Below are 26976 nucleotides of genomic sequence, written 5' to 3'. Positions count from 1 at the left end.
AGATACTGCTATGGCATGCTCATATTCCCCATTGTAAAGCAATATGGAAAATACAAATAAAGCTTTTATTGTACAATATTCCACACTAAGCTCCCTCAGAGTGAAAGATGGATGAATGTTTCAATACAATGCTCTCTCTAACACACACACTGACATAGGTTTGCAATGTCACAAAATACTTCCTGTAGTACCATCTACCTGCAATGACTAGCCACTGCAGGCTATTGCAATGGAGATAACCTCACTGGCACGGTTATGATGTCTGCAGCACACACGTGCCAGTGACAGCAGTAACGTACAACTAACTGCTGAGTAGGCTTTGTACACATACCATTTGGCAGGTTGAAAAACTAATCAATCACATCATAAAATAAACACCCAAGCCCTTTTGAGCAATTGCTTTAGTTCCATTATATTACAAATTATTTATTTATGAAATAGTTCTCAAAAATCATCAGAAATGAAAATAAATATTGTAGAGAGGGAGGAATGTATCATTGCTGTTGCTTGGTAAAGCAGTCTATTCAGTGTCCAGGCTTCCAGGTCCTGAAGTCTTGCAGTAAAGTCTGCACTCCGCTGTGACCACGACTCCAGCAGGCGGCAGCAGCAGCAGCAAGGCCTGTCTCCTCAGGATTAAGGGAGAGGTTACAGGAGAACATTTTCTTGGGAACGTTCCTGAAGATCCTACAAAAACAACAGAAAGAACATGTATTTGTAAACTAGAAAGTACAGAAGGCTATGTAGTACAAAAACAAACAATCTTCATTTTAACTTCCCCGGCAGTAAGCCAGACCTACACTCAGGCTAGCCACCGGAAGATTTTTAAAAAAATAAAAATTATATGGTTAAGCTAGCCCTTCACTAGCTAACCATGCCCTCCAAGTTCCTCCGCTCTCCTGCGATCACCGCCGTTATACGTAACCCCCAGAGATCCCGCGATGGCGCAGCCTCCAGAACAGCTCCAGGCTTCACTATGGAGAGGAACGGGACTGCGCATGACGTCAATCCCGATCGTCGCCATAGCGACGAGTGAAGCAGATTGCTGAAGCTGCGGCTCTCGCAGAGGGGTAAATATTGCCGGCAGCGATCGGGGGGATGAGAGAGGTGCGGCGGGGCTTGGCAGACAGCTAGCTAGCGAAATGCTAGCTAAAGCATTTAAATCACATTTTATTTTTTAAAAAATCCTCCCGCGGACACAGCCTCTGAAACTGCGTCCTGCCAATGAGGCTAATATACATTAACTATGGAGCAATGCCTTCACCTGTACTGCTGCATACCTCCTAAGACCTGTTCTTCCAGTTTTTCTGCCTTGGGGTGTGACAAAGCAGGCATACCACTGAAACCTGGCATTAGTTTACCTGGTAATGCCATTTTAAGTAACCCTGCAGGACAGGTACACCTACCAGAAACATCCAATGGCATCTCTATAAATTAAAACTGTCAGGTCTCTGGATTATTTTTTCTTGCATAAATACTGCCTGTCTATAACTCCCTACACCAACATCCTACCATAATAGAGTATAATATAAAAACAACACTACATCATGGTCATAAAATGATATCTGAATTTAACTGTGTACAAGCAATAGGGTTGGTTACTTATATGGAACCAGAGATGAACGTTTCCCACAAAATAAACGTGTCAGTCGATAGCTTGTAAAAAATAAATGCTCTACCCGATAATTGCGCCGCTCTGGTGTGCCTTTTTGAGTGTTTTTATATCCATTACTGCTCCAGGAAAAATCCAGGAAGACCGCCGGCTCATATCCCTTTTGCTTCCGGGTTATGAGTTGTTCTGGATGAGCGGTGTAGGCTCTAAAACTATAGACAAGCAGGGCTGCTGCTAAAGTCTTTTATCTGTGTGCTTTCAACTTTATTATTCTGGTATGCTGTGTGGCTACCTGTAGGAAGTGTCCCTCATAGGAATTAAACTGCACAGATAATGACTGCACAGTGCACACAGATCACACTGCAGCCACACTTGTCAGTTGTTTCAGAGCTTCTTTCTCAGCAGAGCAGCCCCTCCCATGTCATCAGAGCTCTGCAAAGCAGGAAAGCTGGGCCAGGAGGTGGCAGGCTTGAAAAGACGGAGCAGTGCTTTTCAGCGCTGCTAGATTTGGGTGCAGCCAGTGCCGCCATAGACTGTAATGAGAATTAGTCTATAGCGGCGCTCAGTGAGTAACGTCGGCTCCATCAGAAGACTGAGCTGAAGTTGCTTAAAAACACAATAATTTGGCTTCCAGCAATCGCTGGAAGCCGAATTATTTCATTCCCCCACTATCCATGGCGGCCCGGATGGGGAATAGTAATTAAATCGGCCCGGACTTGTGCAGAAGCAGGATCAGCCATATAGCGCTGTATCCTGCGCCCAAGTCTACCGGCGCCGATTTCAAATGTACTCTGAAAAGACTTTACAGAAGACTGACTCAGCTATAATGATTCCAGGTCAAACCTAGACTGAATGCTCAGTCGAGAATTCTTATCAAAGCTGATAACAGGGTAGGTGTTTACTGTCATTTTCCCACTGAAAATACATGAGGGTGCTTCGTCTCTGGTTCTCTTTAAAACAGCATTACCAGGTAATCTTATCCCTGCTTTTTCCAGTAACCCTCCAGGACAGGTACACTGAGAGAATGAACAAGAAACAAAACATCACCAACCTTAAAGCGGGATTATCAACCACAAAATCAAATTCCATTTAAAACACTGCACATAATGCTGCCAGAAATCTCACTCTGCAGTACAAGCTCTCCAATCTATTCAGAAAGGTCTCTGCTGTAATCATCTTATCTCAGTATACCAGGCTCTATTATCTCGCCGATTGCCGAAGAGAGAGAAAGGGAAGTTTGTCATCTCCCCTCCCACATTCCTGCTTCTCTCTGATTAAGCTGAGCACACTGCAGTGTGACAGGCTTGGCTGAAATCTAATCCTGTGCTCACACGTGGTTACAAGCAAGCCAGAATGACACAGCAGATTGGAGAACTAAGAAGAAAGGACACCAGGATTAAAGAGAACCCGAGGTGGGATTTAATTATGTTACTGGGGCACAGAGGCTGGTTGTGCACACTTAAGACCAGCCTCCGTTGCCCCATGGTGTGCCTCCATGTCCCCCTGCGCGCCGCTATACCCCCGCAGTGCTGGCGACACGCATCGTGTCACCAGCACAATGTTTACCTATGCCTGTCTGTTAGCGCCGCTCCCCCGCATCGGCGCACCCGCCCGTGTCCCTTCCCTCCCGCTGAAAGGAGGGAAGTGACGCGGGCGGGTAGCGGCGATGCGGAGGAGCGGCGCTGACTGACAGCGCTTAGGTAAACATTGTGCTGGCGACGCGCTGCGTGTCGCCAGCACTGCGGGGGTATAGCGGCGCGCAGGGGGGACATGGAGGCACACCATGGGGCAACGGAGGCTGGTCTTAGTGTGCACAACCAGCCTCTGTGCCCCAGTAACATAAATAAATCCCACCTCGGGTTCTCTTTAAGCTTCAGAGTGTGGGGGAAAAGACATGGAGACTGCCTGGAACAGAATTCTCTTCATTTACTATATAAAATTCACTGAAATCAAACCATGGACAGTACAATACATGTGTTATGCAAGTAGATCAAGTATTTTTATCTACATATACTGTATATGTGTATTTTTCCTGGCATAATATGGCTGACCCATCTGCTTCAAAAGTAAGTCTGAAGCCACAAAATAAATACATACTCAAAGGAGAGGGAATGCTCTGGGTAGAGGCCTGCAGCAGGTCGGGTACCCGCGAGTAACCCGAAATGCGGGTCGGGTTCGGGTACCCGAATTGATTTAAGCTGCGGGTGCGGGTAGCGGTCTGCGGGTCGCGGGTAGTGAAAGCAAGCATCTAAACCTTCTTTAGCTTTGGTTTGTGTATACAAATAGGTTTTATTAATTTTACAACTCAATGTTACTTTAAAATGTGCACTTTAGAAGAAAATGTAAAAAAGCGGGTCGCGGGCCTGCGGGTATCAAATTCTCCAGAAAGCGGGTCGCGGGTCGGGTAGCGAGTTGGGTATGAAAAAGTGGACCCGCGCAGGCCTCTAGCTCTGGGTCCTATAGAGCCACCTCGTTCCACCTACAGAGCACGCGTTCCATCGCTGGATCCCCCATTTGCAGTCTGCAAACAATCGGTAGGAGACTGCTATCTTCTATAACTTCTGCCAATGTGACAGGCTTTTAGCGATCTTCAGGAGCCCAAGTGCTCCCGAAGACAGCCTCTTCATAATGCGGATGTGCAAGATTGTGTGCTCTCGCATGTGCAGTACGGAGCAGCTGTCTTCGAGAGCACTTTGGCCCCTGAAGATTGCCAAAGCCTGTCGCAGAAGAGAGCAGTCTCCTACCGATTGGTCGGAGACTGCTAACGGTGGCTCCAGGGGGAATGGGTCTATAGGACCCAGAGCCTGCCCTCTCAGGCAAGTTTTTTCTTCTTCTTTGCTTCAGATTCTCTTTAAGGTGGGCTCACTGTCTGCAAGACTTTCAATGTCCTGATCTGAAGCGCACATCTGATCCAGTCTGTAGTGGCACATGAAGGTCTCCAGATTCTTCCATATTGCCGCTTTACAAATCTCCAGAGGTGAAGCACCAGCTCTGAAAGCCCAGGCTGTAGCGGTCCCACAGGTAGAATGAGTCCTAAGACCTTTAGGAGGATAATTTTATAGGCTTCTAAGATATACAACTTATTCCAAATTTGCTATGGTCTTTTTTATGCCTTTTGCTCAATCAATTTGGCTGACACTGTGTTCGGTCTGTTGTCCTCAAGGTCCACTAACAGTGCATGTTTTTTGGAAATCAACAGAGGTAATCAGCTCTGCTGAGACACTAATTATCCCACCTGTGCATGTTCGTGGTTTTCTTTAAAAAACATGTACTGTTAGTAGGCCTTGAGGACAGGGTTGTGGAACTCTGTGCTAGAACATTCATAGATCCTTTCAGATGGACTGCGTGAGTGATAACTTTTGTTCTGCTAGATTCAGGATTTCAAACGACGGACTCAGTAACTTTCGCATTCTCATTTCTCGTCGATTTATATAAAAGTTTCTACAGTTGAATTGTCAGTCCTCAACTGGACATGTCTTCCAGACAGAACATGCTTGGTTGCTATGAGAGCTAATTTCACTGCTATCAATTCCTTGTAGTTTGAAGATTGATCCTTAATACGCCTTTGAAAAAGACCCTGGATCCTGAAGTGCTGTGCATATGCACCCCAATCTGTTGTACTTGCATCGGTTGTTAGAATTAACCACTTCCCGACAGCCCACTGCACATTGGCGGCGGCAAAGTGGCAGCCCCAGGACCACGTAACACAGATAGGCGTCGGGTCCTGGGACACTGTGTTGCCGGGGATCGCACGCTGGGATGCTCCTCCGGCAATAGGCTCCGCCCACCCGCGTCATCAACCCCCGGCCAATCGGAAGCGCCGGCGGGTTGTTAACCCGATGATCGCCGCATAGGAAGCGTATAATACGCTTTGTAATGTTTACAAAGTGTATTATACAGGCTGCCTCCTGCCCTGGTGGTCCCAGTGTCCGAGGGACCACCAGGGCAGGCTGCAGCCACCCCAGTCTGCACCCAAACACTGATCTGCCCCCCCCCCCGCCCCCTGATCTCCCACAGCACCCCTCAGACCCCCCCTTCCCACCCCCCAGACCACTGTTTGCACCCAATCACCCATCAATCACTCCCTGTCACTGTCAACGCTATTTTTTTTTTTAGTCCCTAAACTGCCCCCTGGGGACTCCCAATCACCCCCACCCCCCCCCCCACCCCTCAGATTCTCCCCAGACCCCCCCCCCCCCCCCCGTGTACTGAATGCATCTATCCCCCCTGTTCACCTGTCAATCACCCCCTGTCACTGCCACCCATCAATCAGCCCCTAACCTGCCCCTTGCGGGCAATCTCATCACCCACCCACACCATCAGATCGCCTGCAGACCCGACGTCAGATCACCTCCCAAGTGCACTGTTTACATCTGTTCTCTCCTCTAAACACCTACTAATTACCCATCAATCACTCCCTATCACCACCTGTCACTGTTACCCATCAGATTAGACCTCTATCTGCCCCTAGGGCACCCAATCACCCGCCCACACCCTCAGACCCCAGCCCTGATCACCTCGCATCTATTCCCCCCACTAATCACACCTTGAGACACCCATCAATCACCTCCTGTCACCCCCTAGCACACCTACCCATCAGATCAGGCCCCAATTTGCCCCGTGTGGGCTCCTGATCACTCGGCCAAACCCTCAGATCCCCCTCAGACCCCCTTCCGATCAGCTCCCCAGTGCATTGATTGCATCTATTTTCCCCTCTAACCACCCCCTGAGACACCCATCAATCACCTCCTGTCACCCCCTAGCACTCCTATCCATCAGATCAGGCCCAATACAACCTGTCATGTAAGAGGCTCACCCTGCTTATGACCGGTTCCACAAAATTCACCCCCTCATAGACCACCTGTCATCAAAATTTGCAGATGCTTATACCCCTGAACATTCATTTTGAGACATTTGGTTTCCAGACTACTCACAGTTTTGGGCCCGTAATATGCCAGGGCAGTATAGGAACTCCACAAGTGACCCCTTTTTTAGAAAAAAAAAAAAAAAAAAAAAAGACACCCCAAGGTATTCTGTTAGGTGTATGACGAGTTCATAGAAGATTTTATTTTTTGTCAAAAGTTAGCGGAAATTGATTTTCATTGCTTTTTTCACAAAGTGTCAATTTCCGCTAACTTCACAAAAAAAAAATAAATAAAAAAAAAAAATCTATGAACTCACCATACTCCTAACAGAATACCTTGGGGTGTCTTCTTTCTAAAATGGGGTCACTTGTGGAGTTCCTATACTGCCCTGGCATTTTAGGGGCCCTAAACCGTAAGCAGTAGTCTAGAATCCAAATGCCTCAAAATTACCTGTGAATAGGACGTTAGGCCCCTTAGCGCACCTAGGTTGCAAAAAAGTGTCACACGTACTCAGAAGAAGTAGTATATTGTGTTTTGGGGTGTATTTTTACACATATCCATTGCTGGGTGGGAGAAATCTCTCTGTAAATGGACAATTGTGTGTGTAATCAAAAAAATTGTCATTTACAGAGATATTTATCCCACCCAGCATGGTTATGTGTAAAAATACACCACAAAACACATTATACTACTTCTCCTGAGTACAGCGGTACCACATGTGTGGCACTTTTTTGCACCCTAACTGCGCTAAGGGGCCCAAAGTCCAATGAGTACCTTTAGGCTGCATTTCCACTTGTGCGGTGCGAATCGCCGTGGTAAAAATTCGCATGCGGATGCGAATTTCGCATGCGGGTCTATACGAATTTTCATGAGAATTCGCATGCGAATTCGCATGGATGACGATGTATGCGAATTTAACCATGGCAGTGCTGGTGTGCTTTTCCATTGTTTCTATGCGAATTCGCATGAAAATTCGCATGAAAATTCGCATGCCCAAACCTCATGCGAATTTCCTATTAAATACATTGTATGCGATTCGCATAGCGGTATGCGGTATGCGAATTCTGATGGCTCTGCCATGCGAATTTTTTCTGCACAGAAAAACGCAAAGGAATCCTGACAAGTGGAAACAGTCCCATTCACTTGTATTGCTATGCGAATTTTCATGCGAAAAACGCATGCGAATTCGCTATAGTGGAAATGAGCCCTTAGGATTTCACAGGTCATTTGCGACATTTGGTTTCAAGACTACTCCTCACGGTTTAGGGCCCCTAAAATGCCAGGGCAGTATAGGAACCCCACAAATGACCCCATTTTAGAAAGAAGACACCCTAAGGTTTTCTGTTAGGAGTATGGTGAGTTCATAGAAGATTTTATTTTTTGTCACAAAGTAAGTGGAAATTGATTTTAATTGTTTTTTTTTCACAAAGTGTCATTTTCTGCTAACTTGTGACAAAAAATAAAATCTTCTATGAACTCACCATACTCCTAACAGAAAACCTTGGGGTGTCTTCTTTCTAAAATGGGGTCATTTGTGGGGTTCCTATACTGCCCTGGTATTTTAGGGGCCCTAAACCGTGAGGAGTAGTCTTGAAACCAAATGCCTAACTGCGCTAAGGGGCCCAAAGTCCAATGAGCACCTTTAGGCTTTACAGGGGTGCTTACAATTTAGCACCCCCCAAAATGCCAGGACAGTAAACACACCCCACAAATGACCCCATTTTGGAAAGTAGACACTTCAAGGTATTCAGAGAGGAGCATAGTGAGTCCATGGCAGATTTCATTTTTTTTGTCGCAAGTTAGAAGAAATGGAAACTTTTTTTTTCCTTTTTTTTTTTGGGGCACAAAGTGTCATTTTCCGCTAACTTGTGACAAAAAAATTAAATCTTCTATGAACTCACCATGCCTCTCAGTGAATATTTCGGGATGTCTTCTTTCCAAAATGGGGTCATTTGGGGGGTATTTATACTATCCTGGAATTTTAGCACCTCATGAATCATGACAGGTGGTCAGAAAAGTCAGAGATGCTTCAAAAATGGGAAAATTCACTTTTGGCACCATAGTTTGTAAACGCTATAACTTTTACCCAAACCAATAAATATAGACTGAATGTTTTTTTTTTTTTGTTTTTGTTTTTTTTTTATCAAAAACATGTTTGTCCACATTTTTGGTGCTGCATGTATTTTAAAATTTTACTTTATTTGAAAAATGTCAGCACAGAAAGTAAAAAAAAAAAAAAAAAATCTTTTTTTGACAAAATTCATGTCTTTTTTGAAGAATAGAATAAAAAGTAAAAATCGCAGCAGCAATCAAATAGCACCAAAAGAAAGCTGTATTAGTGACAAGAAAAGGAGGTAAAATTCATTTAGATGGTAGGTTGTATGACCAAGCAATAAACAGTTAAAGCTGCAGTGGTCTGAATGGAAAAAAAGGCTCTGGTCCTTAAGGGGTTTACTGCAGTCCTTAAAGAGACACTGAAGCGAAAAAAAAATGATGATAATATGATTTGTATGTGTAGTACAGCTAAGAAAAAAAACATTAAGATCAGATACATCAGTCTAATTGTTTCTAGTGCAGGAAGAGTTGAGAAACTCCAGTTGTTATCTCTATGCAAAAAAGCTATTAAGCTCTCCGACCAACTTGGTCGTGGAGAGGGCTGTTATCTGACTTTTATTATCTCAACTGTAATTGAACTGTTTACTTTTCCTCTAGCAGAGGAGAGTTTATTACTTCACAGACTGCTCTGAAAGACTCATTTTGAATGCTGAGTGTTGTGTAATCTGGACATATTATAGAGTGATGCAATGTTAGAAAAAACACTATATACCTGAAAATAAAAATATGAGAATATATTTTCTTTGCTGCTAATCTTCTAGTAATTATTCATAGTACACAACCAATTCATTATATCATATTTTTTTTCGCTTCAGTGTCTCTTTAAGTGGTTAAAGGACACCCAAAGCAAAAATAGACTAATGTAACTATTGTGTCTATCTTCCTTCTCCTAAAAGGACTTCAGATATTCCACAGTTTTATTTTATGTTTAAATCTACTTTTTACATTTTAATTGATTTATTGTTTTTGCTCAATGACACATTCATTGAAGTATACCAGAGCTAAAATTTATGAACTATTGACCCTTTTTATCTCTTTCCTGCTCTCAGAAGCCATTTTCTGCTAGGAGTGTGTTTTATAGTTGGAATTTTTTATCAGTGAGGGTCACGCTGTAGCCACTTCCTGACTGAGTCAGGACCGAGTCAGCCACTTACATACCTAATAGTTATTGCTTTCAGGCAGAGAAAGAAAAAAGTGAACACAGCCTAGTTATTTGTGTGCTAGGCACTGTACATACCCATGTCTATCTCATGTCACGTCACCTCACCTTGGGTATCCTTTAAAGAGACTCCGAGCACTCATGGGCATGCCTTTAAGACTCCAACCAGTACTGCAAAGTACTTAAAGATGCATACCTTTCTGTAGCTTGTGCTCTCCTCTTTCATTTGATGCCTGAACCGCTGTTCTACACCAAATAGTCTGCGTTAGACTTCAATTTAAAAATCGCAGGCTGCTATGTTATAACTTCCGGGTCACCCCTGTCTTCTTTATTAGAGAAGTGCACAAGATATAGATATATATATATATATATATATATATATATATATATATATATATATATATATATATATATATATATATATATATATATATATATATATATATATATATATATATATATATATATATATATATATATATATACACACTGTACAGCGCTGCGTAATATGTCAGCGCTATATAAATACTAAATAATAATAATAATAATAATAATAATAATAATAAAGTGCATCACTGAATGAAGCAGGAAGAGGAAGTAACACGAATGGCCATTGCAAGAGGCTCCTCCAGAGGGGTCATTACATGACTTTGTTGGAAGTTGTCCCATGGCATGCCTATAAGAGGTGCTCGGAATCCCTTTAAAGTCTACTGGAAACTGCCAGAATTTCCCTTAGAAAAGCAATTGTCTTACCTCTCTTGAAATCTTTATCACTTGATCTAGAGAGAGTGAACGGACTTGTTAAAATACCTGGGATGTACTCACTAGTAATTACGAGTAGCTAGCTACTCGAATCCGTGATTCTAATGAGGCTTAAAGAGACACTGAAGCGAGAATAATTCTCGCTTCAGAGCTCACTGTTAGCAGGGGCACGTGTGCCTCTGCTAAAACGACACTATCCCACGGCTAAACGCACTACAGCACACGCCAGCCTGTTCTCCCTGCTGGAGCCCACACAGCAGTCCGGCGCCGGACAGACTCAGGGGCTGGTTACATGAAGGGGCACAGGACTGACCTGAATCCGGCTGGAAGCCTATGCAGGCACACACCCATCTGAGAATCACTACCAGGGAAGACCACAAAGCGGCATCAGCTCTGGGACTTCACAGTCACTGGGATGAATATCTTGGAATGCCACATAAGACGTTCACGATACATTGCGGGGAACGACAGAATGGAGTGGTGAGGGCCTCTGTTGAGGCAGCAAGTACTCTATCCTAAATACATAGATGAATGCCAATTAGGTGCCCAGTGCGGGCCATTGCATTTGGGACTGTAATTGAGGTGGCAGGACATACCCATGAATCATTTGACTTGAATATGAGAAGTCAATCCCCAATAGGCTGGGGGGAATCGTTACTCGAGTCATAGAGTGTTGAAGTTTACCAATAGAGTAGATTTACGCTTGCTGGGATCCCGTGTGTGGCAGAGGTGTGGTAGTGCTGAGTGCATGAGCCCAGCCGGCTGTGCTATTTACCATCTGCAGCGTGTTTTATGGTTTTAAACTTTGATACATAGCAGTGTGCAGAATATGTTATACCGTCAATAAAGTTTTTGTAAGCAATTTTAAAGCAGAGGTCGATAACATTTTTTTTTTCAGTACCCCGCACTTCCTCCTTCCGGCTAAAGGAGGAAGTGCGCAGTACTGAGTTGTGGAATGCATCCCATTGGACGCGTGTGAGGCTGTGATACGCATAGCAGCGGCGGGAAGCTGGGTAACTTACCCCCTGTCTCCCATGCACACGCCCAAAGCTATTAAGCCTCAGAATCACAAATTTGAGTAGCTAGCTACTCGTGATTACTCACGAGCACATCCATGCCTTAGGATCCATGCTTGTAACAGCCTTGTGTGTTTCATGGCCCACTGGTGCTACTGAAGTTAGAAGACCCAATAAGCTCATAGCTACCATGATTCTGATTTGACCAATTTGCTGAATTATTTATCTTTTGATCTGGCAGAAGAATCTTCTGATTCCTGGGCCAATATGCAGGTCACTTTTTCTCTGGAGTTTTTTTCCTAGGTGATATTTTTAAACTTGTCAAAATGCCCTTTAAGCCACCAGAAAGAAAGAAAATACTAAACAATTTTGATAGTACTTTTTCATTTACCGTACTTTTTGCTACTCCTATTTAAAATAACTTTCCAGCACTTTTAAAATAAAAGATGAAAAAAATGATCTCCTAGGAGAAAACTCCTAGGTGAAAAAGTGAATTGCATATGGGCCCTGGAATCTATTAGAAACTCCAAGAACTCTATCATCCCAGTCGTAGCTGTGATTTTTCCAAACTGACTATCCATCCTGCCTGCTGGAGTTCTGTCAACACTACCTCTCTCTGTCACAGTAAAATCTGTCTGGATTCTGCCATCAGTAGACCATCTAAAATATGGAACAATCATAATGCCCTTATTGTGCAGAGACGACACTACCTTGGTAAAAATCCTTGGAGCGAATTTTATCCCAAAAGGGAGGCAACGGAACGGATAATGCATTTCCGTCGACTGGTCTCTAACTGCAAACCTGAGGTAAGTCTGTGACTTTATCTCCAACGGGACATGCCAGTGAGCGTCAACCATTTCAGTCCGCAAAATGACAATGACAAAATGATCTATACCTTGTTGTTTTTTTTCTGCCCCCAATTAGGCTTTCTTTGGGTGGTACATTATGCTATGGATTATTTTATTCTAAATGCATTATAATGGGAATAATAAGAAAAAAAAAATGGAAAAAAATAATTAAGTTTTCAGCCATTACAGTTCTAAAATAATTCATGTTGCCATAATTAAAATCCACACGTTTTCTCTGGCCATTTGTCCCGGTTATTGCAACGTTAAAATTATACCCCTAGTGTAGGATGTTACATTGTAACTAGGGAAGTGACGTAGGCTTCCATCGGAAGCCTCCGATCACAGTGGCGGTGGGGAGATTCATGAAAGGGAACTTTGTTCCCATTCATAAATTTAACGATCAGGCGGCGGAAACCGGCGGAAATCATGGCACTCCTAGCGTCCACTTCCGGTCACGTGTACTGTTGCTCCGCCCTATGCATTTCGTCATTCAATGACTCATCAGGGGCTAAACAGAGCAAGGATGACTGGCTGTTAAATAGAATAAAAGATCCCTCCCACCTCTATCTCTCGGCAGGATAAAAAATGCCGAGAGAAATAGAGGTGGGAGGGATATTCTATTTAACAGCCGGTCATCCATGCACTGTTAGCCCCTGATAAGTCATTGAATGACGAAATGCATAGGGCGGAGCAACAGTATACATGACCAAAAGTGGACGCTAGAAGAAGTGCGGTGTGATTGAGCTGAACGGGATCTGATGTGGCATCTGCTGAGTGGTTTCCCGGGGACCAGCACTGTTTGCCTAAATGCTTATCTTTATCATTGGCTTGTGAGTGCACACCTATTTTATCATTTATATTAAAAACTTATGGTTTGACACTATATTGCCGTTTTCTAAGTTACAGTGCTATTTGAAGCTGAACTAGTGATAAAGTCCAAGAGGGATTTGGCTGTTCGCCCCCATACACGATCATTCCTGCCTCCGGAGATTTGGAAGGATTTTTGGGGTGAGTACGGGCACATGGGGGGTGTACCTTAGCACTGGTGTTGCAAGGTGATCCTTAAAATTTTGCATGGTTTGGAAGCTTCCTGGTGACGGAGCAACTGTGTGAACGCAGTATTACGCTATATGTCCTTTTTTTCATTTTTTACATGTTGAGGTGATTGCCCTGGATTAAGGAGCCAAGTTTTGGACAACAGTGAACTTTGGGAAGCCTGTCTGAGGACAATATTGGCAACTTATCGTGAGACTGTTTACTCCTTTATCCATGAGACAGAGTGTGTTCTATATATTTTTTAATAATTGTATTAATCACAGTTAATTGTAAGTGGAAGAGAGCAGTCTCCGATCGGTCAGAGTCCGCTAACGGGGGAGCCTGTGGGGGAGTGCGGGGACCAGGAGAGGAATAGGAAGGTTCTATAGGACCCAGAGTATCTGGGTACAGGTGAGTATCTATTTTTTTTCCCCCAGTATCGCTTCAGACTCCCTTTAATGAAAACTCTGCTTTCTTTTTCCGACTGATCTTTAAGGTAACCTAGGTCTTCGAAGGCAAATGCATTATCCTTATGTACCTGAGGAAAGGCAGCATCCAATTTAGGACACTTATGCCAATACTTGCAAACTTCTTCTGCAAACAGGAATTTCCTTTTAAAGGACAACTGTAGCGAAAGGTATGTGGAGGCTGCCAAATTTATTTCCTTTTAAACAATACCAGTTGCCTGGCTGCCCTGTTGATCTATTTGGCTGCAGTAGTGTCTGAATACCAGAAACAAGCATCCAGCTAATCTAGTCAGATTTGGGTCTATGGCTAAAAGTTTTAGAGGCAGAGGATCAGCAGGACAGCCAGGCAGTATTCAAGTTGCTTGAAAGGAAATAAATGTGGCAGCCTCCATGTACCTCTCGCTACAGCTGCCCTTAAAACCAGGGCTGGTTGAGTCAGTACAAAACTCATCCGACTCAGACTACTCAGTTTATGAAACGACCGACTCCAACTCAGACTCCAGGTACCCAAAATTGCTCTGACTCCGACTCCACAGCCCTATTTAAAACCCCTAGATAAAATAGACGGTACTTATCCGTTAGCCGGGCGCATCCGGCAGGTGGCGCTAATTACTATTCCCCCTCCATGCCGACATGGATAGTAGGGAAAGATGTAACTCTGGTGGAGTTTTGTCGCCACCTAGAGGATGCGCCCGGCTAACGGATAAGTACCAAATAGACTTTCCTATCAGAATTTTTCCATTGATTATTGATAATATTTTTAGTGGAAGTATAAACTGGAAATACCATAAGAGTCCATGCCAGCATATAAAGCATTGTGAGTAGATACAGTCTCAGAGACTTCTGATTTCAATCCTAATGAATTATACTGAAAATCGCTTTCAACAATTCGTTTCATTAGCAACAAACTTGATCTAGAAGGTTTATCCTTATCTGACATATCTTCCTCAGAATCACACTGATACATCATCAGTAAATTCTTCAGGTTCCAAATCTGACAATACTAAACGTAATGTCTTAGCAATTGCTTTTTTTATGTACATGTATAGGAATGGATTGCTCAATATCACCCTGTATAAGTAGACCCGGAAGCAACAGCCTTATCTGCAGTACTGACAACTGAGTAATTTGTTGAGAAGCAGGAACAGGTGACTAAGTAATCACAGTAGTATCAGGTGATTGAATAAGTGCTACAGGTGGCGATTAGCAACTGGTTGAACAGCTGAACTTGACATAGCTTCCCTGAATACTTTGGGTAGGAACACACTAGGCAGAATCTCATGAGTTTTCCACCATGTGCTATGGAAAATGCATATGCGATTCTGCCTAGTGTGTCCCTTTGATAGAGTCAGACATTTTACTTCTCATTAACTTCAGAAAATCTTTATAAGAACTTGCAGATTCTTCATTCAATACTCTCAAGTATGCATTTCTGACAATGTTTTATTCCAAGGAATTGGAAATCTAGAATTACAAGAAGGACACCGCTTCCTGGGCTTAACAGCTTCTCATGAAGCAGTAGCAGCGCTCTGAAATAAAACTAGAATAAACCATACAATTTTAATAACAAAGCCACCTGGCAATTGTTGCTACAGAACTACTTAAAGCGGATCTGAGATGAAAAACTAACTCTAACAAGTAACTTGTCTATATATCTTTTCTAAAGCTTAAATAGTTTACACAGCAAATAAGCTGCAAACAGCTTCAACAGTTTATGATTATTTTATTCTTGTGATACAATGAAGGCAGCCATGTTCTGTTTTCACATTACACAAACAAGCTGATAGCTTCTCCAGCCCTCAGCCTCCCCTCCGACTCTGAAATGTCTGGCTAGTAACCTCCTCCTGCCCAGATTGAGCTCCCATAAGCCCTTGCTACAATGTCAAGGCTCTCTGGAAAAGCCGTGGGTGAGGCTTGTTTAATTTATAGCGAATTAGAACAAAAAAAGTATTTGGCTTAAGGAATGCCCTATATTAAGAACACAACTATGCAATGAGTAAAGGTTTATCTCTGATCCACTTTAAATTGCATCAATGACTCCAGCCCACTCATGGCAACCACTATCAGCAGCATCTCACATGCACGGAGACATAACTAGTGTCTCAGAGAAAGCCAAACCACCACAGCCCAAATATACTGGACGTCAAAGGCAGCAGTGAACACCTTATCTTCCCATGGTTTTGTCTATGCTCCTGTCCTTTGCGTTCTGGTTCCTTAACGGCTGCCTGGCTGATTTCTGGCTTATATTACTTTACAGAAAAAGAACTTTCAAATGAAAAAACGAGGAACTGGAGTGCAATCTTATGGTATCAAAAACTTTAGAAAAAAACTTTATTAACACATACATCAAAAAGACTCGTTAAAAAGTAGTTTCTTCAATTCCATATAATAAATTTCCACATAATCGGTGATATATCAAAAACACCAATGACTGAGGCTAATGGAACTAATGAGTGCTGTATTCTGGCTTGACTTGATCGTAATCTTTAATAGAGGTGTCTTAAAAAGGCTACGACACATGTTCGTTTCGGGCTCTTTACATAACATATGTGCCCTTCATCAGGCCATAACACAAAATTCTGTATGGCTCAAGTCAAAAAGCATATATAATAGCCAGGAAAATAGAATGGGCATCTGAGCTCACCAGATGCACACCACAGCTCTCCCAAGGCGTAATAAACTGAAGAACGCTGCTATGGTGGAGGTCCTTAAAGGGAACCTTAACTGGCGAGCAAAAAAAAATTCACTTACCTGGGGGCTTTCCCAAGCCTCCCGCAGCCGTCCGGTGCCCGCGCCGGTCCTTCGGTGCCCTCCGGTCTCCCTCCGCCGCTAAGTTTCGTTTTCGGACGACTGCCAGTCGTCCTCGGGCCTCTTCCGCACTCCTCGTCGTAAACTGCAGTAAAGCGCGTCCGCATGACGCCGAACGCGTCATGTGCATGACGCCAAACGCGTCATGCGGCGCGCTTTACTGCAGTTTACGACGAGGAATGCGGAAGTGGCCCGAGGACGACTGGCAGTCGTCCGAAAACGAAACTTAGCGGCGGAGGGAGACCGGAGGGCACCGAAGGACCGGCGCGGGCACCGGACGGCTGCGGGAGGCTTGGGAAAGCCCCCAGGTAAGTGAATTTTTTTTTGCTCGCCAGTTAAGGTTCCCTTTAACTCTATAAAGGATTATACCCAATTTTTATGTACATACATTGATTTCTGGCTTACCCGCACTCTTTGCCCCCTCCATGCTGCCCCAGCCACAAAATGCTAAGACCATGGGATGTCACAGCTCTTTCATTCCGGCACCTGGAAGTGACATCACGCAGCAACCGGATACGTCCGTGCTGCAATCTTGGAATCTGGAATGCGAGCGTGCGGCGGTCTCCGACCTCTATCCACTCTTGCTCTGTCCAGCACACTACTTCCACAATACTACAACCACAAAGAAAATGCAGCCACAACCCTCCCTCTCCAGGGCCACCAGAACCACCAGCCAAGCCCCACAAATTGAGGCAAGACTGATAACATCCAGGGATCATTGTCTAATGTCCTCATGCCCCACAGCGCCACCAGCCTCTAGCCTCCCAGGCTCTCCAGGACTAAAGTGTCAAGTATAGAGAGACCTGTCCCTAAAACAGGAAACATCCATACTGCATCTGTTGGCTGTTATTTATAGAGAGGCTGTCACAGGAGCCCTGGTGGTCAGACCGCAAATGGCCTTCCAAATGGTGTCAGCGCACGGATCGTGCGAACTCTGGTCGCAGTCAATGCGCAGGAACCGTTGGGAATTAGCCGCAGACAAACCAGAAGGGAGCCTGTGAGATACGGGTAATTACAACTCACACACGATTCAGGGTATAACTGCCACCACCACAGGTAGGGGCCCGTGGACCCGACTGCCTGACTGATCCTGCGAATAAAAACGGTTAAAACACGCTGTATTCTGTCTAGCCAAAAACAACCAATAGTAACGTCTCTTCAGAGGTCTGGTTCAGTTGTGTGCGTGCTGAATAGTAGGGTAGCTAGAACAACAACTGACGATAGCGTCGGTTTATTGAAAGCAATATAAATAATATATACAGACAATTATTAAAATCAACAATTATTAAAACAGTAATAGCCAGTATGAAAAATAAAAGGGAGAAAATACTTAGGGTTTGTGGAAATATGTCCTTTTGTAGGAAAATCATCAAGTCCAAGCAAAACGGTTTCAAGTTCTGCAAAGTTCTTTGTTCCAGAGATACATCCAAAGTTCAGCAAGTTTTAAAATCCAAACAAAATGGAGGATGTCCTTTGTTTCAATTCAGACAAGATGGCCGCTAGCCATGTGCCCTTTGTTTCAGCTCCGGCAAGATGGCCACCACTTGTTCCTCACGGTGGCCGTGTGTTCATGAAGATGTAAAATGGAGGAATGCCTGAGTGGTTCCTTCCAAACACTTTTGAACAATGCCCACCTTTGGGTGGAGCCTCAAGTACAGCCCAGGGGTTAGACAGGGGCGGTGAGCCCCCTGGCTGGGTGCTCTCTGCCCACCAAATATGACATTTGTCATATCTCGGCTTACGCTTTCCTCACACACATGACCATCATATATTCATATTTCTCAGACTAGGCCAGTTCATATGATACCAAACTTGGGCATGTTTGCATGCCCGGTTAAAAACCGGTGGAATTCCCAGAGTTCTGGTTATGCCAGTGGCCCAAATTTAATATCAAAATACTCCAAGATCCGGACCAGCAGAATGATATAACTTTCACATTTCTGACCTGAACGGTATTGCTTAAATATGCTAAAAATCCTAAACTCCATGCTTTCTTATTCTGCCTATATGGCTCCGGCCAGTCTAGAGCAAAGCAGGTTTTTGAATAGCCCCCCGCTGTGATTAGCTTCCTTGGCTCTGAAAAGACTCCTGGTTTGTTAATTAACACCTGAGTGTTACCCCTCTGGCTTCATTAGCAAGTCACAGGGCACAGGCTTCATGAAAAGAACTCTGCTAACTACTCCCCTAAAGACAGCAGAGACCCCCCAGGCTGGACTGCCTGGTGTCCACATGAGATTCTGATTGGGCAGCGCAACGACAACCGAGGCAGGAAGTCGATTGCGGCTGCGTTTTCTGCGCACTGACGGCTCGTCCGTCACAGAGGCCATTGGATGTTTGCTGGGAGAAGTCAAGTCTCAAAATGTACCTGTCCTGCAGGGTTACTGAAAAAATATTACTTGGATCACGCAGTGATTGTACAATAGTATTAAAATGCACACTTAAAGGGGAACTGAAGAGAGAGAGAGGTATATGGGGGCTGCCATGTTTATTTCCTTTTAAGCAATACCAATTGCCTGGCAGCCCTGCTGATCCTCTGCCTCTAATACTATTAGCCATAGCCCCTGAACAAGCATGCAGCAGATCAGGTGTTTCAGACTTTTAAGTCAGATCTGACAAGACTAGCTGTATGCTTGTTTCTGGTGTTATTCAGATACTACTGCAGATAAATAGACCAGCAGGGCTGCCAGGCAACTGGTATTGCTTAAAAGGAAATAAATATGGCAGCCTCCGTACACCTCTCACTTCAGTTCCCCTTTAAAGAGACTAACGAAAAAAGTTCCCCTGGGGGGTACTCACCTCAGTAGGGGGAAGCCTCTGGATCCCATCGAGGCTTCCCCTGTCCTCCTCCATCCCACGGTGGTCTCGCTGCAGCCCACGGAACACACAGCCGACAATTTGTCAGGCTGTGCAATACTTAACCTTTCTTGCTCCAGCGGGGGCGCTGTTGCGGCTCTCCGCTCGGAAATAGGCGAACATAGCCAATCTCTGTCGGGTCCGTTCTACTACGCAGGTGCAGGAGACTTGTGCCTACGCAGTAAAAGCAGACCGACACTGATCGGCTATTTCAGCCTACCTCCGACTGGAGAGCCGATAATGCGCCTGACCTGGAGCCCGGGAGGTAAATATTTACATCCCTGCTGTTCGGGGAGCTTTATCGCTGCCGTCGTGGGACAGAGGAGGACGGGGAAGCCTCGATAGGATCCGGAGGCTTCCCCCACCCGAGGTGAGTATCCCCCAGTGGAACTTTTTTTTTTTTGGTAAAGAATTTCCTTAAATATATATCTGGCGACTTTGCAGCCGATTACCAAAACTGATCAAAATCGAATTATTATCAAATCTAATCAAAATCTGTGCTGCAACAAGTGTGCAACAAGTGTGCCGATTGATGATTCAATCAATTTCAGGCCAAAGTCCATCAAATGTATCAGTTGAGCAGGCTGGAAAATCTCAGTTAAAACGTGGTCAATAGGGTGCACGGCGGTAAGTGCATGCGATATCGCGACGTGGACAGCAGCTAGGCTCCATCATGGGGCTAATTCCTTCAGCCTGCAGGATATGGGCAGTCTACAGTTCTCTCTGATCAGAGAGAGGGCTGGTGCACACCAAAGCGGTTCTGGAGCGTTTTTCAAAACGCTTGCAGGGGGAAAACCGCTTGGCAAATGAAAGTGAATAGGATGGTGCACACCAGAGCAGGTCGTTTTTTCCAGGCGTTTTTGTTACAGAAGCTGTTCAGTAACAGCTTCACTGTAACAATATTTGAAATGTGCTACACAAAAACACTCCAAAAAACACTAGGCATGTTTAGAAAACGTCTTTAAACATGCCTAGAATCGCTGTGAAACCTGCTTCAAAAACCTCTAGTGTTTTGCAGATCTGCTAGAGATTTTTGGTGTGCACTGGGCCAGAGAGATATCTGTCTCTTGGTTGATCTGCCCATGTATCGCTAGATAAATGGTCACCGATGGAAGGACTTAGGGCAGGCCGCAAAGGCCGTGGCCTTTGATGGCAAATTGTCTGGGGCCCTGTTGCAGGTAGTCAGCTGTTTCATTATTACCCCTCTGTGTGTGGAGCTACACTGCTGCCTGCCCGCTCCATTTCACCTGCACGCACACAATGTTAATGAGAGCCATGCTCTCCTCCACAATGATCCCCTCATTCGCTGCACAAGCAGACCAGCAGATGGCTCACAGTGGCGAGAGCGATCAGTGCCCAGTGACCACGCCATATACATGAAGGGACATCACTTCTCACTTTCTGTATTTGAACTACATGGCGCAGTCACTGGGCACGGCTCGCTCTCACCACTGTCAGCCACCGGCACCACTGAGGATCTGCCAGTCTACATATGCAGTGCAGTGAGTGAGCAAAGGGATCAGTGTGCAGGGGAGCATGCGAGTCAGTGCTCGCTCTCGTCTTCTTAGGACTTGTGACTCCGCCCATTGATCCAGTGTGTGAGTGAGCAATCCTACGAGCATCTCTGATGTCCTGTGGCTGTATTGTGCACAAGTTGAAGTAGGAATTTAACAGAACAGCTTTGCGTCACCTTGCACCAACAGCTTCAATCTCAGCTGAACCACAGATGCAGCTTTCTGAAATAGTACATTTTCCTTTTCTTGCCTGTTTTGTGTTCACTTTCTGTTAACTGCCTTGTGCTTTTATAGCCTCCGTACCCCAGTACCTATACAGTGTCACCTTAGTGATCATACCATGCACAATCTCGTTTTACCGGTTTTTAGGGGGGGGGGCGGAGCGACTTAGCGGCTGGGATGCGACGTAGCGACGGGCGAACGAGCAGCGGCGGAGAATAAGCAAATACTCACTTGCAGGCACCCGGGTCGTCCTGCAAGCTGTACTAGCTTCATTCTACTTCCTGTTCTTGTCCTATTTCCATGAAACAATGCCCCCTGGGCGCTATTACAAGGAGATGATGCAAGAACAAAAAGTAGAATGAAGCTAGTACAGCCTGCAGGACAACCCAGCTGCCAACATGTATTTGTTTTGTACCCCCTGCTGCTGCATCCCCCTGGCTCTCTTCTGTGGGCACCAATCCTGGCTATGCCTATCCCTGGTTCTCTCTACTGCGGGCACCAATCCTGGCTACACCTATCCCTGGCTCTACTGCGGGCACCAATCCTGGCTACACCTATCCCTGGCTACCTATGCTGCATCCACCTATCCTGGCTACACCTATCCCTAGCTCTCTATACTGTGGGCACCAATCCTGGCTACACTTACAGTGGCATGCAAAAGTATTCGGCCCCCTTGAAGTTTTCCACATTTTGTCATATTACTGCCACAAACATGAATCAATTTTATCGGAATTCCACTTGAAAGACCAATACAAAGTGGTGTACATGTGAGAAGTGGATCGAAAATCATACATCATTACAAACATTTTTTACAAATAAATAGCTGCAAAGTGGGATGTGCGTAATCATTCGGGCCCCCTGAGTCAATACTTTGTAGAACCACCTTTTGCTGCAATTACAGCTGCCAGTCTTTTAGGGTATGTCTCTACCAGCTTTGCACATCTAGAGACTGAAATCCTTGCCCATTCTTCTTTGCAAAACAGCTCCAGCTCAGTCAGATTAGATGGACAGTGTTTGTGAACAGCAGTTTTCAGATCTTGACACAGATTCTTGATTGGATATAGATCTGGACTTTGACTGGGCCATTCTAACACATGGATATGTTTTGTTTTAAACCATTCCATTGTTGCCCTGGCTTTATGTTTAGGGTCATTGTCCTGCTGGAAGGTGAACCTCCGCCCCAGTCTCAAGGCTTTTGCAGTCTCCAAGAGGTTTTCTTCCAAGTTTGCCCTGTATTTGGCTCCATCCATCTTTCCATCAACTCTGACAAGCTTCCCTGTCCCTGCTGAAGAGATGCCCCCCCCCCCCCCCCCCCGAGCATGGTGCTGCCACCACCATATTTGACAGTGGGGATGGTGTGTTCAGAGTGATGTGATGTGCAGTGTTAGTTTTCTGCCACACATAGCGTTTTGCATTTTGGCCAAAAAGTTCCATTTTGGTCTCATCTGACCAGAGCACCTTCTTCCGCATGGTTGCTGTGTCCCCCACATGGCTTGTGGCAAACTGCAAACGGAACTTCTTAAGCTTTCTGTTAACAATGCCTTTCTTCTTGCCACTCTTCCATAAAGCCCAACTTTGTACAGTGCATGACTAATAGTTGTCCCATGATTCCAAACATTTTTTACAAATCAATAACTGCAAAGTGGGGTGTGCGTAATTATTCAGCCCCCTTTGGTCTGAGTGCAGTAAGTTGCCCATAGACATTGCCTGATGAGTGGTAATGACTAAATAAAGTGCACCTGTGTGTAATCTAATGTCAGTACAAATACAGCTGCTCTGTGACGGCCTCAGAGGTTGTCTTAGGCCTGGTGCACACCAAAAACCGATAGCAGATCCGCAAAAAGCAAGCAGATTTTGAAACGCTTTTTCTTCTTTTTCTGTAGCGTTTCAGCTAGCGTTTTGCGGTTTTGTGTAGCGGTTTTGGTGTAGTAGATTTCATATATTGTTACAGTAAAGCTGTTACTGAACAGCTTCTGTAACAAAAACGCCGGCAAAACCGCTCTGAACAGGCGTTTTTCAGAGCGGTTTGCGTTTTTCCTATACTTAACATTGAGGCAGAAACGCATCCACAATCCAAAAAAATGCCTCACCCCGGGAGTATGCGTTTCTGCAAAACACCTCCCGCTCTGGTGTGAACCACCCCATTGAAATACATTACCCAAGCGTATCCGCAGCCGCAAGCGGATCGCAAAACGCAGCCGAACTGCTCTGGTGTGCACTAGGCCTAAGAGAATATTTGGAGCAACAACACCATGAAGTCCAAATAACATACCAGACAGGTCAGGGATAAAGTTATTGAGAAATTTAAAGCAGGCTTAGGCTGCAAAAAAAGATTTCCAAAGCCTTGAACATCACACGGAGCACTGTTCAAGCGATCATTCAGAAATGGAAGGAGTATGGCACAAATGTAAACCTAAGCCAAGCCATGTGGGGGACACAGCAAACATGTGGAAGAAGGGGCTCTGGTCAGATGAGACCAAAATGGAACTTTTTGACCAAAATGCAAAACGCTATGTGTGGCGGAAAACTAACACTGCACATCATTCTGAACACACCATCCCCACTGTCAAATATGGTGGTGGCAGCATCATGCTTGGGGGTGCATCTCTTCAGCAGGGACAGGGAAGCTGGTCAGAGTTGATGGTAAGATGGATGGAGCCAAATACAGGGCAAACTTGGAAGAAAACCTCTTGGAGACTGCAAAAGACTTGAGACTGGGGCAGAGGTTCACCTTCCAGCAGGACAATGACCCTAAACATAAAGCCAGGGCAACAATGGAATGGTTTAAAACAAAACATATCCATGTGTTAGAATGGCCCAGTCAAAGTCCAGATCTAAATCCAATCGAGAATCTGTGGCAAGATCTGAAAATTGCTGTTCATCTAATCTGACTGAGCTGGAGCTGTTTTGCAAAGAAGAATGGGCAAGGATTTCAGTCTCTAGATGTGCAAAGCTGGTAGAGACATACCCTAAAAGACTGGCAGCTGTAATTGCTGCAAACGGTGGTTCTACAAAGTATTGACTCAGGGGGCCTGAATAATTACGCACACCCCACTTTACAGTTATTAATTTGTAAAAAAATGTTTGGAATCATGTATGAGTTTCGTTCCACTTCTCACGCGTACACCACTTTGTATTGGTCTTTCACGTGGAATTCCAATAAAATTGATTCATGTTTGTAGCAGTAATGTGACAAAATGTGGAAACCTTCAAGGGGGCTGAATACTTTTGCAAGCCACTGTATTCCTGGCTACCTATGCTGCATCCACCTATCCTGGTTACCCCTCGCCCTGGCTCTCTCTGCTGTGGGCACTAATCCTGGCTACACCTATCCCTGGCTTTCTCTACTGCGGGCACCAATCCTGGCTACAACTATCCCTGGCTAGCTCAGTGTTCTCTCCAGGCTCTTTTAGCCGGGTGCTCCACCCGGCTAGATTTGGTGACCACACGGCTGTCATCGGCTCACCTTTTCACCTCCTCCTATGCTGTAAGCAGAGTTGCCCTGCATTTTCATCTCGCCCCACCCGGCTACTTTTTCATGCCACCCGGCTACTTTTTCATGCCACCCGGCTGGAAAATAATTCTGGGGAGAACACTGCTAGCTATGCTGCAGACACCTATCCTGGCTACACCTATACCTGGCTCTCTATACTGCAGGCACCAATCCTGGCTACCTATGCTGCAGGCACCTATTCCTGGCTACACCTATCCCTGGCTCTCTATACTGCGGGCACCAATCCTGGCTACACCTATCCCTGGCTCTCTATACTGCGGGCACCAATTCTGGCTACACCTATCCCTGACTACATATGCTGCAGCCACCTACTACTGGGGTGGGGGGGGACATTAATGTAAGGGGGGGCGGGTCCAAATTATTGTTTAACACCATGGAATTTCATACCGTTGCAACACTAGCTGCTACCCGCTGAGCTGCTGATTCCATCCACTGACAGTGAATGGGTCAGCTCTGCGCTTGCGGGCAAAATGCAGGCAGCGGTACACAAGCGCATCATAGCACATCGTACTGCTGCGCAGCGCAGTAGGTGTGAAGGGCAGAAGGGCTGTCTATGCCCTTATCCTGTGTCACCATGTCATATGCTCTTCCTAATGCGCACGGAAGCGCGTATGATGTGAACGAGGCCTTAAAGCACCTAATAATATTAAATTGACCAAAAACAAAATACATTTTTTTTTTATTTAGGCTCCTTCCAGTACCCCTGTAGTCTATCAGGTCCCCAGGCATCCTCCTGGTCCCCTCCATTGCATCACTTCCCTCACAGATCCTCGATCATGCTCCCATTTCAGGGAGCGTCCTGCGCATGTGCAGTACAAGAAAATCTCATACTGCGCTGCACAGGACACTCCCGGCAATGGAAGCATGATCAAAGTCAAGGATGCACATGGCCAGGCGCAATGGCCATTGACTGGCTAAGTTCCCAAAAACCAAAGTGAGTCGCTGTGGGAAATCCAAAGTGAGCGCAGGGAAATGGCAGCTGCAGGGGGGCAGTAGAAGCCATAGGCAAGTTATACTGATTTTTTTTTTTTTTTACTACTTTAGGAATGCACTTGATACACTTTATATAAATACAGTGATATCCTGAAGAAGCCGGCTGTGACTGGCAAAATGTATTGTGAGCTACCTTAGCGGTATGGACGAGCTCAGCTCGTCCATTACCGCCAGAGGGTGCCGCTCAGGCCCTGCTGGGCCGATTTTGATCAAATAAAGAGCAGCACACGCAGCCGGCACTTTGCCAGCCGCGTGTGCTGCCCGACCGCCGCCGCTCTGCGGCGATCCGCCGCGAGCAGCGGCGAAAGAGGGTCCCCCCAGCCGCCTGAGCCCTGCGCAGCCGGAACAAATAGTTTAGTGCTAATGGCTGGATCGGAGGCGGCTGACGTCAGCTGACGTCCATGACGTCACTCCGCTCGTCGCCATGGAAGCCAAACACGGAAGGCTGCTCATTGCGGCCTTCCGTGTTACTTTTGGCCGCCGGAGGCGATCAGAAGAATGCCTCCGGAGCGCCATCTAGTGGGCTTTCATGCAGCCAACTTTCAGTTGGCTGCATGAAATAGTTTTTTTTTTATTTAAAAAAAACCCTCATGCAGCTGCCCTGGCGATCTTAATAGAACGCCAGGGTGGTTAAAACCAAATTACAGTACAACAAAAAAGTATGTCACCTCCCAGATTTCTTAATTAGTGCTTTTAGGCACTAGAGTAAGCAACAGTAAAAACTTTTGTTATAACTTTGTCAAGTTTCACTGCTGTGTCTTTCTTATCGCAAAAAAACTAGGCGCATACAGGAGCCCAGCTCCCTCAGTACACAGCTATGTGCACTAGCTGGCTGGAAGATGTCTGACGATACTGTATTACTCACTCAGGGTAGCAGATAGATGAAGACCAGCAGCACCAGGTCAAATAGTAAGAAGATCCACAGGTCGAACCAGTATGAATGGTGGGACAGAGCTTCAAGGCAGCCCTTCGCCTCCCTCCTCCGCTCCACCAGATCTGCTGGAACCGGGCTACTGCTGCCGCTCTCCCCCGGCTGTGTCCTCTGTCGGCTCTCCATGACCCGCAATGCTACTGTGACGGCTAGGCGGTGGCTGGCATGACGTGATCAAGGAAGTGTCATGTGACGGGATTCGCCTTATCATGTGACTTATCTCTACGGTGAGCGGCGTGACAACAATTCTCAGCGCTGCTGCAGA

The 26976-nt window shown here is 45.4% G+C and overlaps 1 long non-coding RNA gene across 1 annotated transcript; it reads right to left on the bottom strand.

Moving 5' to 3' along the window:
- Positions 1-386: 386 nt before the first annotated feature.
- Positions 387-26970, bottom strand: LOC137547140 (uncharacterized). The gene is made up of 2 exons (XR_011026502.1): positions 26646-26970; positions 387-684 (listed from the first exon to the last, which is right to left on the bottom strand). It is a non-coding gene; the product is annotated as an uncharacterized lncRNA (long non-coding RNA).
- Between the last annotated feature and the right edge of the window lie 6 nt (positions 26971-26976).

This window comes from Hyperolius riggenbachi, chromosome 1 (genome assembly GCF_040937935.1).
Source record: "Hyperolius riggenbachi isolate aHypRig1 chromosome 1, aHypRig1.pri, whole genome shotgun sequence".
In the NCBI taxonomy this organism is placed as follows: domain Eukaryota; kingdom Metazoa; phylum Chordata; class Amphibia; order Anura; family Hyperoliidae; genus Hyperolius; species Hyperolius riggenbachi.
The sequence above is the reverse complement of the archived record's forward strand: the minus strand, read 5'-3'. Positions and strand labels throughout refer to the sequence as shown.